The 12,414-nt window shown below is 45.0% G+C and overlaps 1 protein-coding gene across 4 annotated transcripts in view; it reads left to right on the forward strand.

Annotated features, from left to right (window-relative positions):
• ZFHX3 (zinc finger homeobox 3) overlaps positions 1-12,414 on the forward strand; it is a 239,880-nt gene that overhangs the window by 147,094 nt on the left and 80,372 nt on the right. The gene's annotated exons all lie outside the window — the stretch shown is intronic.

A 12,414-nucleotide genomic window follows, 5' to 3' on the forward strand; every position in this document is an offset into this window, starting at 1 on the left:
TATACGTGTGGCTACACATTGTGGGCCACTTAGCCTTGTTCTTGGTTGGGGGCTCTAGGTTGTCTTCCATACTGTCCTCTGGGGTAGGTAGTAGTGTGTGTCCTCATGGCCACCTAGTGCTGCCCACTCTGGGAGGCAGCAATACCATGGCCACTCTCTTCTAGGGAGGGTGGTAACAAGGAGCCCTGCAAAAAGGAAAAAAAAACCAGGGACCTGCTGGTGGTTACTGGAATTAGGAGGGGTGTGTGTGTGTGTGTGTGTGTGTGTGTGTGTGTGTGTGTTGAGTCAGTATTGGATGGTGCCCTGTTGAGGGATATGAGCATGCCAGAGAGCCCAGAAACACAGGAACCCCCGGGGGAAACTTAGAATATCATATCACACCAAGTGTTATTTTAGTGAAACCTTTATGCCAAGTCACCTTTGAAACGGGGTATCTAAGGAACTTGAAAGTTTGAAACTTGACCTTCAGGTGAACAAGGATTATTAGACAGTGAGTGGGTGTTCTTGCTGCGTCGGTTGGGGTTTGGGGATTTCATTGGAAGGGAGGGGCCTGGTGATGACCACTGTAGCAGGACACAGTGGCCCTGTGTGTGCGTCCCTCACCCCAGCCTCGGCACTTAGTACCTCTTGTATTGCTCAAATTAGTTTTCAAGAGAAATAATGGCTTGTGTTTGCTTTGCCTTTAGAAATGTGCAAAGGATCCATATCTTGGGCTACTTATATTCTATATTAAACTTGTTCCTGACCTTGGTTGGGGGCCAGGGAGGAAAATAGAACATGCATCTCTTTGCTTACAGAAATAGCTCAAAGGCTTCTCAGACTTACAGATGTTAAGGAACCCCCTTCAAACTGTGACCCAATTATGAGAATTATAGTTTCATATGATTTTTTTTACACATTGACTAGAAATGAAAAGTGTTGTGTCCTTCCAGATCAGTATAAGCACTGTCCTTAGTTCCGTGGTCGTTGGGTTTCTAGATCCCTTGAGAGCAAAGTGAACGTCTCCAGATCCATGCCTGCCCATCTAGTATGGTAGTCATGGCCATATGTGGCTATTTAAGTTTAAATTAATTAAAGTTACATAAAAATTTTAAATTCAGTTTCTTGGGGCACCTGGGTGGTTCAGCGGGTTAGGCAGCCAACTGGATCTCAGCTCAGGTCATGATCTCATCATTCGTGAGTTCGAGTCCTGCATCAGGTTCTGCATTGATGATGTGAAGCCTGCTTGGGATTCTGCCTCTCCTTCTCTCTGCCCCTCCCTCGTTTGTACACGTGCACGTTCTGTCTCTCTCTCTCTCTCTCTCTCTCTCTCTCTCTCTCACACACACACACACACACACACACTAAATAAACTTTTAAAAAAATTCAGTGTCTCTGTCATACTAGCCAAATTTCAAGTACTTGGTATGACATGTGGCTCATGGCTACCTCATTGGACAGTATAGATTTATAGAACAGTTGAGGAAGTTCTTTTTACATAACTTATATTTATAGAATAGTTTACAAAGTGTTGAGGTCCTCACTGGGATTCCTTAGAATTATGGCAGGCCCAGGCTGGGTTTGGACTGCACTTTTTATGAAGTTCTTTGGCTTCCATTTTAAATAATATGGTACCCACCCACCACCTGCTTTCTGCCAATTCTGGATGGGGTATAGTCTTTATTGCTCTCCTTTCTCTCTCTCTTTTTGCTTCCTTTTCTTGGTTTTTCTCAATGTGAGAGGTATGCTTCAAATAAGCATGTAAGCCTATTCTATTAGCAGTGTTGAGGGAGTTTGATCGGACTTTCTAAAGATGCATCTTGCAGAGTGCATGTTAAAGGGCTTTTTATAGTTCATATCTCAAGACTATCTTGAGACCTTTGGTGTATATGTTAACAAAAGGAGCTATTGATTGCTTTTAAAAGATCCTTGACCTTTGCTCTAATTAGAATATTAAAAATTGGACAGTGTGTGATTTTTCTTGGAACAGACCTGTTGTTTTAACTTAAAATTTGATCCCAAACTGTCGTCTTCTCATGAAGTCAAAAAAAGAATCTGTGTTCTTTTCTTCCACTGTTTCCATTGGTTTAAAGTCCTGAGCTCAGGACAGAGTTTTTCTTTCTGGACTGCCTTACTTGGCTTAGGGCTGCCGTGACAAAATATCATAGACTGGTTGGCTTACCCAAGAGAAGTGTGTTTCCCCCAGTTCTGGAGGCTGAAAGTCCCAAGATCAAGTCATCTGCAGGTTTGGTTTCTCCTGAGGCCTCTCTCCTTGGCTTATAGATGGGTGCCTCCTGTCCTCATGTGGCCTGTCCTCTGTGTGCACCTGCCTGCTATCTGTCTGTCTGGATTTAAAAGGACATCAGTCAGATTGGTTTAGGGCCTCCTTTTATTCAAAGAGCCTCCTTTTATATGATCAGTGTTTCAAGGGCCCTGTCTCCAAACACAGACGCACCTGAGGAACTGGGGTTAGGGCTTCAATGTATGAATTTTGGGGGAACATAATTCAGTCTGTAACATGGGCTTTCTGAGGACATTTGAAGTCTGTTTCATGTTCCTTCTTCGACATGGTCCTTTTGGGTGTGGAGGGAAGGGTGGGATGTGGAGGTGGACGCAGAGGTGACCCGATGTTGGGGAGACCCTCCACAGCTCCCATCCTCCGTCCTTGTTGAGGCCCCTGGCAGGTGAAACAGGGCCAGCTCCTTGGAAGGGGACTCCAGAGGAAGGCAGAGGTGCTAGAGGAAACTCATCAGGACAGAGTCAGGTCAGAACACCATGCCCGCTGAGCTCATCTCTCCGTGATTTTTTTCTCACCAGTCCTGACATAGCCTCCACTCACACCTCCTCCTGGGAAACCCCAGGGAACAACCAGCCAGCCCCGTGTAGGGACATTTTTGTGCCTGTGAAACGTGACACTCTCAGCATCAATAGAACTTGCCCTTGTTGGGCGCTCCAGCAGGCCAGTTGTGTAGAAGGTTTGTGTGAGAGGGATTTATAGCCATACTGACTCCTTACTGTTGCCCACTGGTACTTTCATGGACAAGCAGAACTCACCGGATTTGTGGATAGTGTTGGATAGCCCTGGTTTTTTGTTTTTGTTTTTGTTTTTCTTTGCTTTTGTTTTGTTTTGTTTCTCTGGTTGGGGTAAATGCCCCCAGATCCAGAGCCTTACCATATTCCACATCCTGTTACGGTAGAGAATTCTGTGTGGTGTAAATTGGTTGGGCTTCCATCCAAAGGATTTGGGTTGCTGGAAGTACCTGAAGGAACTTTTATTCTTTGATTTTACCTTACTCCGTATTGAATGCTCCATGCTTGACATTATCTAAAGGTCCCAGGGCAGAAGTTTTCACCCTTACTAACTTCCGCTGAGGGCCTGTCCCCATGTGTCTCTAGGGCTGACACATCCTCAGTCCCAACCCTGATCTTTCTGAATGTGAGCCTGGGATGCAGGCCTCAAAGCCACCTTCCTTGACTGCAGGAGCATAAAGCAGAGACCGGTCACCAGTTCACAGCCAAGTGCAGATGTCTCACGCCTCTAGGTTTGCAGGGTTCTGGACTATTTGTGCTTGGTGCCACATGTGACTTGTGGCCGCCATATTGGATCCTGCAGATAGTAGATATTTCCTTCCCTGATGAAAGTTCTCATGGACAGTGTAGCTCTAGACGGCAGCAAAGCTGGGAGTCAGAGCAGGGGCTCAGGGCAATACTGTTCCCACTGTGCCTGCCTTACTTGCTGTGGGTTGACTGGCTCATCCAGAGGATAAGTAGCACTTTGGCCCCAGGACAGGGCTTTTCATACCTAGAAAGGAATGTGGTTCATTGCTTAATTCTCAGTATAAAAGTGGAGAAACCCATGAGACTAAGATGAGAAAAGGGGCAGCAGTTATTTGTGACATCAGAGTGCAAGCCTTGGTCTTCTCTGAGACTTCGCAGTGGTTTGCATGGCTTTGCTAACACTCACGGTGTTCTGTGCTTTTTTTTCCTGAGTCAGTCCCCAAAGCAGTGAGAAACCCCAGAGAGTGGAAAGGGCAGCTTTGACCCAGTCACCGGGGGCAGGGGTCTTTATTTGAACGGGTTCTAACCTGTCACCAGTACAGGAACCTTGTGAGACACTGCTGAGATGAGGATGTGGTCTGGCCATCAGCCATGCAAACTTGTGTCCACCCTGGACGTTTTTATGGTCATAGCTGGAATTTTGTAGTATACATTAGCTGGAATTGGGGTTGTTAGGTCTGGAATTATTAACAGAGCAACAACAAAGGCTATATTGGCAGAAATATAGAAATATAGATCTAGATCAGAACAAAATAAAAATGGGGCCATGATTCTTTAAAAAGGGTGGGATAGGGAAGTACAAAGAGGCTGGGCAGGTGCTAACGACTTTGGAACTGAAGAGGTAAAGATAAGGCATCCATAGAGGAAAGACCATGTTTGACCTTTCTTGCTTTGAAAAGAACGTTGGCTGGCTGGTGAAGATGTGACTGATTTGAGTCCAGAGGTGGAGCTCTTTAGTCCTGCAAAGATGGACATGTCCTTAGCATGGCCAGGCACCACTCTAGGCTCTGGGGAATCTGCCAGCAGGAGGAGAACATGGATTCTGGACTTATCCCTCTAGTTGCGGGGTGGGGGGGGGGGGGTTGTGGTGGTCAGACGCCAAATAAATACAGAATGTCAGGTGTGCAAGGTTCTATACAAATAAATAGAGCACGGCAGGGTGGGGTGAGTTGGTGGAGTTGTTTTATATAAGATGCCCCGGAAAAAGTCTCTCTAGGGAGGCGACAATGGAGCTGAGCAGAGGACAGCGAACGTGAGCAGTCCTGGCAGAGGTCCAGCAAGTGCAAAGCCCCTGGGCTGAGGGTGGGCAGAGGGCTGGTGAGGAGGCAGAGGGCTGGGAGGTGTGGTTCAAGCAGCCCAGTCCCCTGGGGGCCTTGGCAATGTGTGGGGGGATTTGAATTTTCCTCTCCTCAAGATGGGAAGTCATTGGCAAGGTGTGAGCAGCGGAGGTGACAGTATGACTTACACTAATCAGGCTGTTGCGGAAATTTGCATGTCCACCATAGTCCAGTTGTAGGGTGTCTCCCTCTCCATCACCCCCAAGTAGAGTTGTCCCTCCAGGCAGGGAGGAGAGGGGTGACTATAGTTATCAGGGGGCGCCACTGACCCCTGAACTGCTTGCTTAGAGGCTTCTGCCTACCACATAGCACTGTGGAGTCCTCTGTTTTAGCCCAGGGGTCAGCAACTTTTTTTCCAAAAACAAAATCCTTTCCTGGTGACTCATTGCCTAAGTGTGAAGCACAGGAAAGACTTGTCCTTTTGACTTGAGGATGCGTTGTCTCTACTACAATGTAAACACCACATGGAGGAATGAGAAACTGTCTCTGGTCAGGGTATGTGTTAGGATGACCAAGGCAGAGCACCCGAGTCTTTCGTCTCCTCCTGTCCTGCACCTTCTTCTCATGGGCGTTCACATTCCACAGGACTTGTTGTATAAGATTGCGATGTGTATCTCTAGGACAGGAATTTCATTTCATTGCCTACCACTGTAACCCAAAAAGAGCTCAGTGCCCTAACACCTTTGATCCTCGGTGTCCCCAGTGCTGCGTGTCCAGAGGTCATTATCCCATTCTGGAAGGGCCGGTGACCCAGCTCTGACTTGTGTGTCTAGCCAGCCTTTGACAGACAGGCCTGATCTAATTCTGCAACCATTTTATTCTCCACGGACATGTGCCCAGATCTCAGGCGGATCTGAAGACTTTCTTCCAACAGATCAGAGCAGGGAGATTTGCACTATGGTGTACTGTTTTCTCTGGGCTTTATTTTAATCAGGAATGTGGACTGGTGTGTGTGTGTGTGTGTGTGTGTGTGTGTGTGTGTGTGCGCGCGCGCGTGTGCGTGTGTGTGTGTGTTTCCCGTAGATGGTGTACAAACACAGGGCTTTTAGTCCCTTTTGTAAGACAGGTTTTACATAGCTAATTGGGAAATAGTTTTTTTCCTTAATCGTTTTAGGGCCACTCCAACCCCCTCAGGGTCTCTCTCCCCTCAGGATTGTCAGGCTCATGTTGAAAGACCTCTGGGGTTGGGGAAGGATGTTGGTATATATCACGGATATTCGGAAAGAATTTTTCAGCCACACCTGGCTGCCGTGTGTGAGGACAAATTTAATTTATTTTAAAAATCTGGCCACAGGCAGCCTTTTCTGTTTGTTTCCTTTGGTTGGGGTAGGGGATGGATTGGATTGCATTTGCTTTCTTCCAGATTTGACCAGCCGGCACAAGAGAGATTATCTCTAAAGGATATGAAAGGTTTAATCATTTTAATTTTGTTTTTATTAAAGTTTATCGTAACTTTTTTTTCCCAATGTGTCCTGCTAGGAAAGAAGGGAGAGAAGAGGAGGTGACATAAATAGACACAAACCCTCAAGCATTTGGTTAATAAAACTCTCTAATGGGTGGCATCACGTGGGGAGGAAGTGGTTGGAAGTCAGGGGACAATGGGCTGACCAGGGCGTGCTGTGACAACTCTGACATGTGGCTGGCATCTCATGAGCTCCCCTCCACCTCCGGTGCTCCCTTACCATGGGCAGCTCATGGCTTTCATGAAACAGAAAGAGAGCACGCGGCCACTGTTATCTCACCCCACTTGGTTCACAAGTGGATTGGATCCCCAAGCCAGAAATCTAAATTTACAGAGAACGATAGAATTTTCTTCTGTTAGACTCTTCGAACCCCTTATCAAAGCAGTGAAATATTTGAACCCAGATAATCTGAAGACTCACTTTAGGCCAAAACCTCTGAGGTTGTGCCACATGCGCTTTATGAAACATCCCTCGTCTTTAGTGTTTGAACAGGAACACTATCCCATAAATGAGTAGGTAGGACCCCAGTTTAACAGGACTTTTGGCCCATTTTTCCTTTGGGGCAGTAAAGTTAGCTTGTTTCAAAGTGAATTTATTTGACTGGCATCCCCTGGATGTGGGCTGGAGGCACCCCAGAGTCAGCGCAGTCTACCCTGTCCTCCATGGCTGCGAAACTCTGCAGAGGCATGAGTGCTGGGTATCCTGGTGCCAAGACCAGTCAGGCCGGGGCACCCCCTGAGAATGGTGAAATTGCATTCACCGTTCTGTTCTCACGAAGGCCAGAAACTTGACTTGCACACTTCAGCCATTTCTTTAAGCAGCGGGATTAAAGCATTGTCATCTCGTTAAACCTGACTTAAGCAGGTAGTTCCCTGAGCCCTAATACATCCCAGGCTTGAAGTTTTGGCTACGTGAGGGTTTATAGTACTTTGTCTGCTGTTTTTATGGGGCAAGTGGGTTGGTCATCAGTACAGAAGCAGCTTTTCTAGGGGCAGCTGTGATTCTGGTTCTTTGAACCAAGCAGAAATTGCATCAAGGCTTTGACCCAGCTGGTTGTGTGAGTGAATGTCCTGGTCCCTAGCAGGCCGTGTAGTCGGTCATGTATTACATCAAGGCTCCTTTGGGGCCTGGGGACCCCCTGGGCTTCTGGGCTATGGTTGGTAGTGCTGGGGCTTCCAGCAGGAGCTGTGTTGGGTGAAGGCTGAGTTCAGACCCAGCCAGGTTTCTCCTAAAGAGACTGGGAGCCCAGACCACGTTCCAAGCTTGCAGGCATCTGCCCCGCCCTGCTGGCTGAGTTCCAGGTGGGAGAATGTGCCAAGCCGACAAGCAGCCTGTAACTTTGGAATTCTTTTATGGGAGTTACTTGAGCCAGTGAGGGGCAGCTTTCTTGGTCACTCTCAGTTGCAGGAACAGAAGAAACGAACAAACGCCCACATCATTCTGAGTGAGCTTCTTGAGTAGGGCTCATTATCCACGGGTTAGGCAACCCTTGGTGCCAGTCCCCTCTGCCGGACTGCTGTCTCACGTTGCTCACACAATCTGGATTGTGTCGGAGGGCTTGGTCCTGTATTTTTTCAAGTTATGTAGACGATGAAGATAGTAGAAGGTGGGGAAACAGACAAAAATATTATTTTATCGCACAGCATTAAGCTGCGACTTACGGAGAGACACGCCAAGAGTGGATTAAACGAATGAGTTTTCATTTTCCTTGATATAACTGACTTGAGAGGAGGGCAGTTGAATGCAGGAGGGAAGGCACCCACTGCACCTTCCTTCCCTCTCTCCACGCAGCCATCCTCACCGGCTCCACGTGGCTGCTCCATCACGTTCTTTAAAGAGCTTGCCACAAAACCACACCCACTTGCCTCCTCTTGCATCTCATTGGCTGGAACTTGGTCACATGACCCTCCCAGTATTGTAGAGACTGGGTGATGTCGTTCTTAACAGGGCTATTGCTGCTCCAAATTATGAGTGTTCGGTTAACCCAGGAAGAGCAGTTATTATGAAGGCAATTAGGAGTCTCTGCCACACGTCTTTTAAAAGATAAGGGGATGAAGTAAACTGTTATGATTATGTGGTGGAAATCTGGGTAGCCATTAGGAATAATGTTCTTGATTAATATTTAAGGATATGGATGAAGCTCACTAGGGAAGCAAGACACAAAATTGTATGTAATTGTCCTCATTCCCTTTAAAATGTATATAAATATACTAAGATGTTACCACTGATTGTGGGTGATTTTTATTTCCTTCATACTTTTTTGTATTTTCAAGATTATCAACAATAGGCACTTACTGCCTTTATGATCGGGGGAAAATGGCAAACTTTAAGTGTAAGGAGTGGAGAACTTGGTAATTACTACCTCATATCTGAAATATGCTTGATGGAAAAAATAAAATGAGTAATAAAGGGGAAAATCTATAAACATGTAATGATAATGGAATGATGATAAGTAACCATAGTACTATGGATTCATCAAGAACAGATCCCATCATACTAATAAGATAAAATGAAATAACGTACATGAATTCTCATTGACAAAGGAAGTTGTATTGTACAAATGCAAACTTATATTCTGGGGACTGTAAATGTACTTCAGAAACATTCACCGCTCTCCCTCAGCATTCTTTCAATGTTACTCAGTGATAACTATTTCCTCCATTCTTGCATTGGAAACACTGGGGCATGTGGAGCTTTGCAGCTGTTTGTTAAGCACCTGTTAGTTGTAAATGCTCATTTCTGTGAGAGATTATAAAAGAGTAGAAGAAATGATCCCTGCCTGTGATCTTTTTTGGGGATATGAGACACACACCCACATACAAGATTAACAGGATTCAAGATGACCTTCTGTAATTACGAGGTAGTAGGGCAGGGCAATAAATATCCTGGACAGTCCAAGGTGTGAGGAATTCTTGAGCTGAATAACTGGGGAAGCTCCAAGGAGTAGACCTACCTGTTCCTGGAAGGATGGATCGTAGGAGCAGGCTGAAGAAGAGGACCCAGGGGTGTTGGAGTTCAGGAGTTTGGTTGAGGAGTTCAAGGGGCAGTGAGCAGGTCATTGTAGCTAGCGAAAGGATGTTGGGCCAAGATCAACAGTTGCAGTCCCATTTTCTTCCATCTTTTGTATCTAGCTTTCTCTGCTTTCCCGTCTACCATGCCAGTCTACTTTTTAAAAAGACAGATAGAATTACAAGTGTGAATATCATAGATTTATTAAAAACAAAAACACAGAAACTCCTGTGTTCCTAGGACCTAATCAAATTTAGAGCCTCAAGAGAAATTTTTGCATGTGTTAAACCCTCACATGTGCTGAATCTTGACTAAAACAAAGACTAATAAATAGGAATAATACATTGATTTCTGAGCTGTTTGTGTTGAGGGGAACTCCAAATGCTGGTGAGAGCTCTGTTTTTATTTAATATTTTCATTAGTAGCTTGAAAACAACAAATAGTAAATGAAATTTCCATGTAATCTAAAATATTTATGTAGTAATGTGTATAATTGGAAATACTTAACAATAGAAAAATTATATAATTGCACTAGAGGTGTTAGGAATCTTAGTGTATTTCATTTTAAATTTGTACTTTCAAAAAAATTTTTATTGTGATAGAATTTTAGGCTTACAGTAAAGACTAAAAAGAATTCTTACATACCTTTATCCAGATTTCCAAATTTTAACTTTTACTACATTTGCTTTATCAAACTCTCTGTTTCACACCCTTTCACTCCCTACTTGTGTAACAGATACATGCAGATACGCACATTGTTGTTCTGTACCATTTCAGAGTAGATTTCAGACATGGTGCTCTTTGGTCTCTCAATATGTTAGTGTATATCTTCTAAGAACAGGAACACCATCTTAAGTAAGCACGCAGAGATTACCCAAATCAGAAAATAGCATTGATACCAAACTTTTTGATAATCTACAGATCTTGCTCAAATTTTCCCAGTAACGCCCTTTCCATGAAAGAAGATCCCAGATCACTAGCAGTATTCATCTGCCCTTTCTAACATCCTTGAATCTGGAATAGTTCCTCAGTCTTTTGTTTTTCTTTTACAACCTCAAAATATTTGATGAGTACAGATCCATTATTATGTAGGTGTCCTTCAATGTAGGTTCGTCTGGTGTTTCCTTATCATTAGAATCTGTTTTTGTGTTATGGTAGAAATTCCAGAAAAATGACATGTTCTTCCTAGAGCCATTCTATCAGGAGGGACATGCTACTGATTTGTCTCTTCACTGATTACTTACTTTTAGTGATATTTGATAGTTGATGGTGAACCTCATGTAAGGTAAAGATGAGGGAGGATCTGGGCTGGTGGAAGCGTTGAGGTACTTGCTGCTGTGGATGGGGTTCCATGTGGAAGAAATAGGGAGAAAGCAGCTAAGGTGTCTAATGTGGGTACCGAGGTGGGTCCTGATGCTCTAAATGGGAGACAGCAAGTTGAGAAGCCAGTGTGGGTAAGAAAGGAGCAAGAAGAGGATGTTACCATTAAAACCACAAATTCTTCGCTCATCTCCCACTCTTCTAAGTGAATAGAACTCTTAACTAGTACCACAGAGTCTTACACATAATTATAATTAAGTGCTGTTTATCTCTTATTGTTCAGAAAGGTTTGACAACCTTGTTTGGCTGTTTAATACTTCCTTACTGTTCATCCCTGAAATCTTAAACCTCTGTGGAGCAGCGACCGTGTGTTATGCTACTTCTTTCACCGGTACCTGATCCTGGATCTCTCCTGTCGATTAGTAGCTCTGCCAGTGAGCCACTTGGGTGCCATCTTGCTGGATTCCTATGGATGCTGCAGTGGGCTCTGAGCCTTCTGTCGCACACACTTACTCTGCTCTGTTCTTGTTGCTATTGTTGTCTTTTTCCTGCCACCACAGTCATCCAACCCTTTTGATGATTAGTGAGCACTAGCCCAGAAAAACCACCGTGAACAAGTCGGTGCGTGGACCTGGGTTATGGTTGGGAGAGCTGCTGCCTTGAGAAGAAAGTGCCTGGTCATGTACAGTGTCACTTCTCTTTGGTTTCTTTTTCTTTTTTAATGTTCACTTATTTGTTTTGAGAGAGAGAGCGTGAGCGCGAGCAGGGGAGGGTCAGAGAGAGGCAGAATCCCAAGCAGGCTCCGTGCCCAGTATAGAGCCTGACGCAGGGCTCCGTCCCATCAACCGTGAGATCATGACCTGAGCTGAAACCAAGAGTCAGAGGCTCAACCAACAGAGGTACCAGGCACCCCCCCCCCCCTTTCTCTTTTGTTTCTGCAAAAGATCCTACTCTTCCTGGATCTGTTACTTTTTACCTTGGCCACAAAGTTGACAGGAAGTGACCACATGAGCAAAAACAGATATGCCACCCAAATAAATGCGGAATCCAGGTTTAAACAGGTGTCAGCAATAAATAGAAGAAGAGTCCAACTGCTTATTGACTTCTGAGGGCACTAGCTCGTGGGGTCCTGGTATAGCTCCTGACAGCCTTCAGGCTTGGGCGTGTTTTGTCTTCCAAGAGGTGTTTCCTGTGTCCTTCTGTCCCCTGCATGGAAAAGGTGTGGGCACACACAATGTACAAACAACACTTTGTCTTCCTACTCTGAATTACACCAAGTACACCTCTTTATTTGATAAGGTGCGCATTTCTAGGGTTCTTTTATCTGGGTGATGCCATTCTAGACTTTGCCCTTACTCTGCTTAAAATTGCTGGTTTTTCTGCATTTAGTGTAAGTACCCAGGGTAATCACATAATATGCTACTCTGCCATCATTTTCTTTGCAGAGTAGAATTACTCCTCTCAGCAAGGTCACAGATGATAGGCTTCAGATATGTTCCAGGCTGGTGCTGAGAAGGCCAACTGGATGGTCTCATGCTGGGTTAGTGAGACTCAACCCTGGACCCTCCAGGTCATTTCTGTTCAGCCCATTGCTGGGAAAAATTCATGTCAGTGAAGTGCATTTTTAATTAGTGTATGTGCAGCGCTCCTCCAAAATTGAGAAATCAATAAATGCTTATGACGTTTAAAAATGCCATGTTGTATTGGGGGGGTGTGTGTTGAGGATAAGATATTCCCCTTTGCGAAGA

Source organism: Leopardus geoffroyi, chromosome E2 (genome assembly GCF_018350155.1).
Source record: "Leopardus geoffroyi isolate Oge1 chromosome E2, O.geoffroyi_Oge1_pat1.0, whole genome shotgun sequence".
NCBI lineage: Eukaryota > Metazoa > Chordata > Mammalia > Carnivora > Felidae > Leopardus > Leopardus geoffroyi.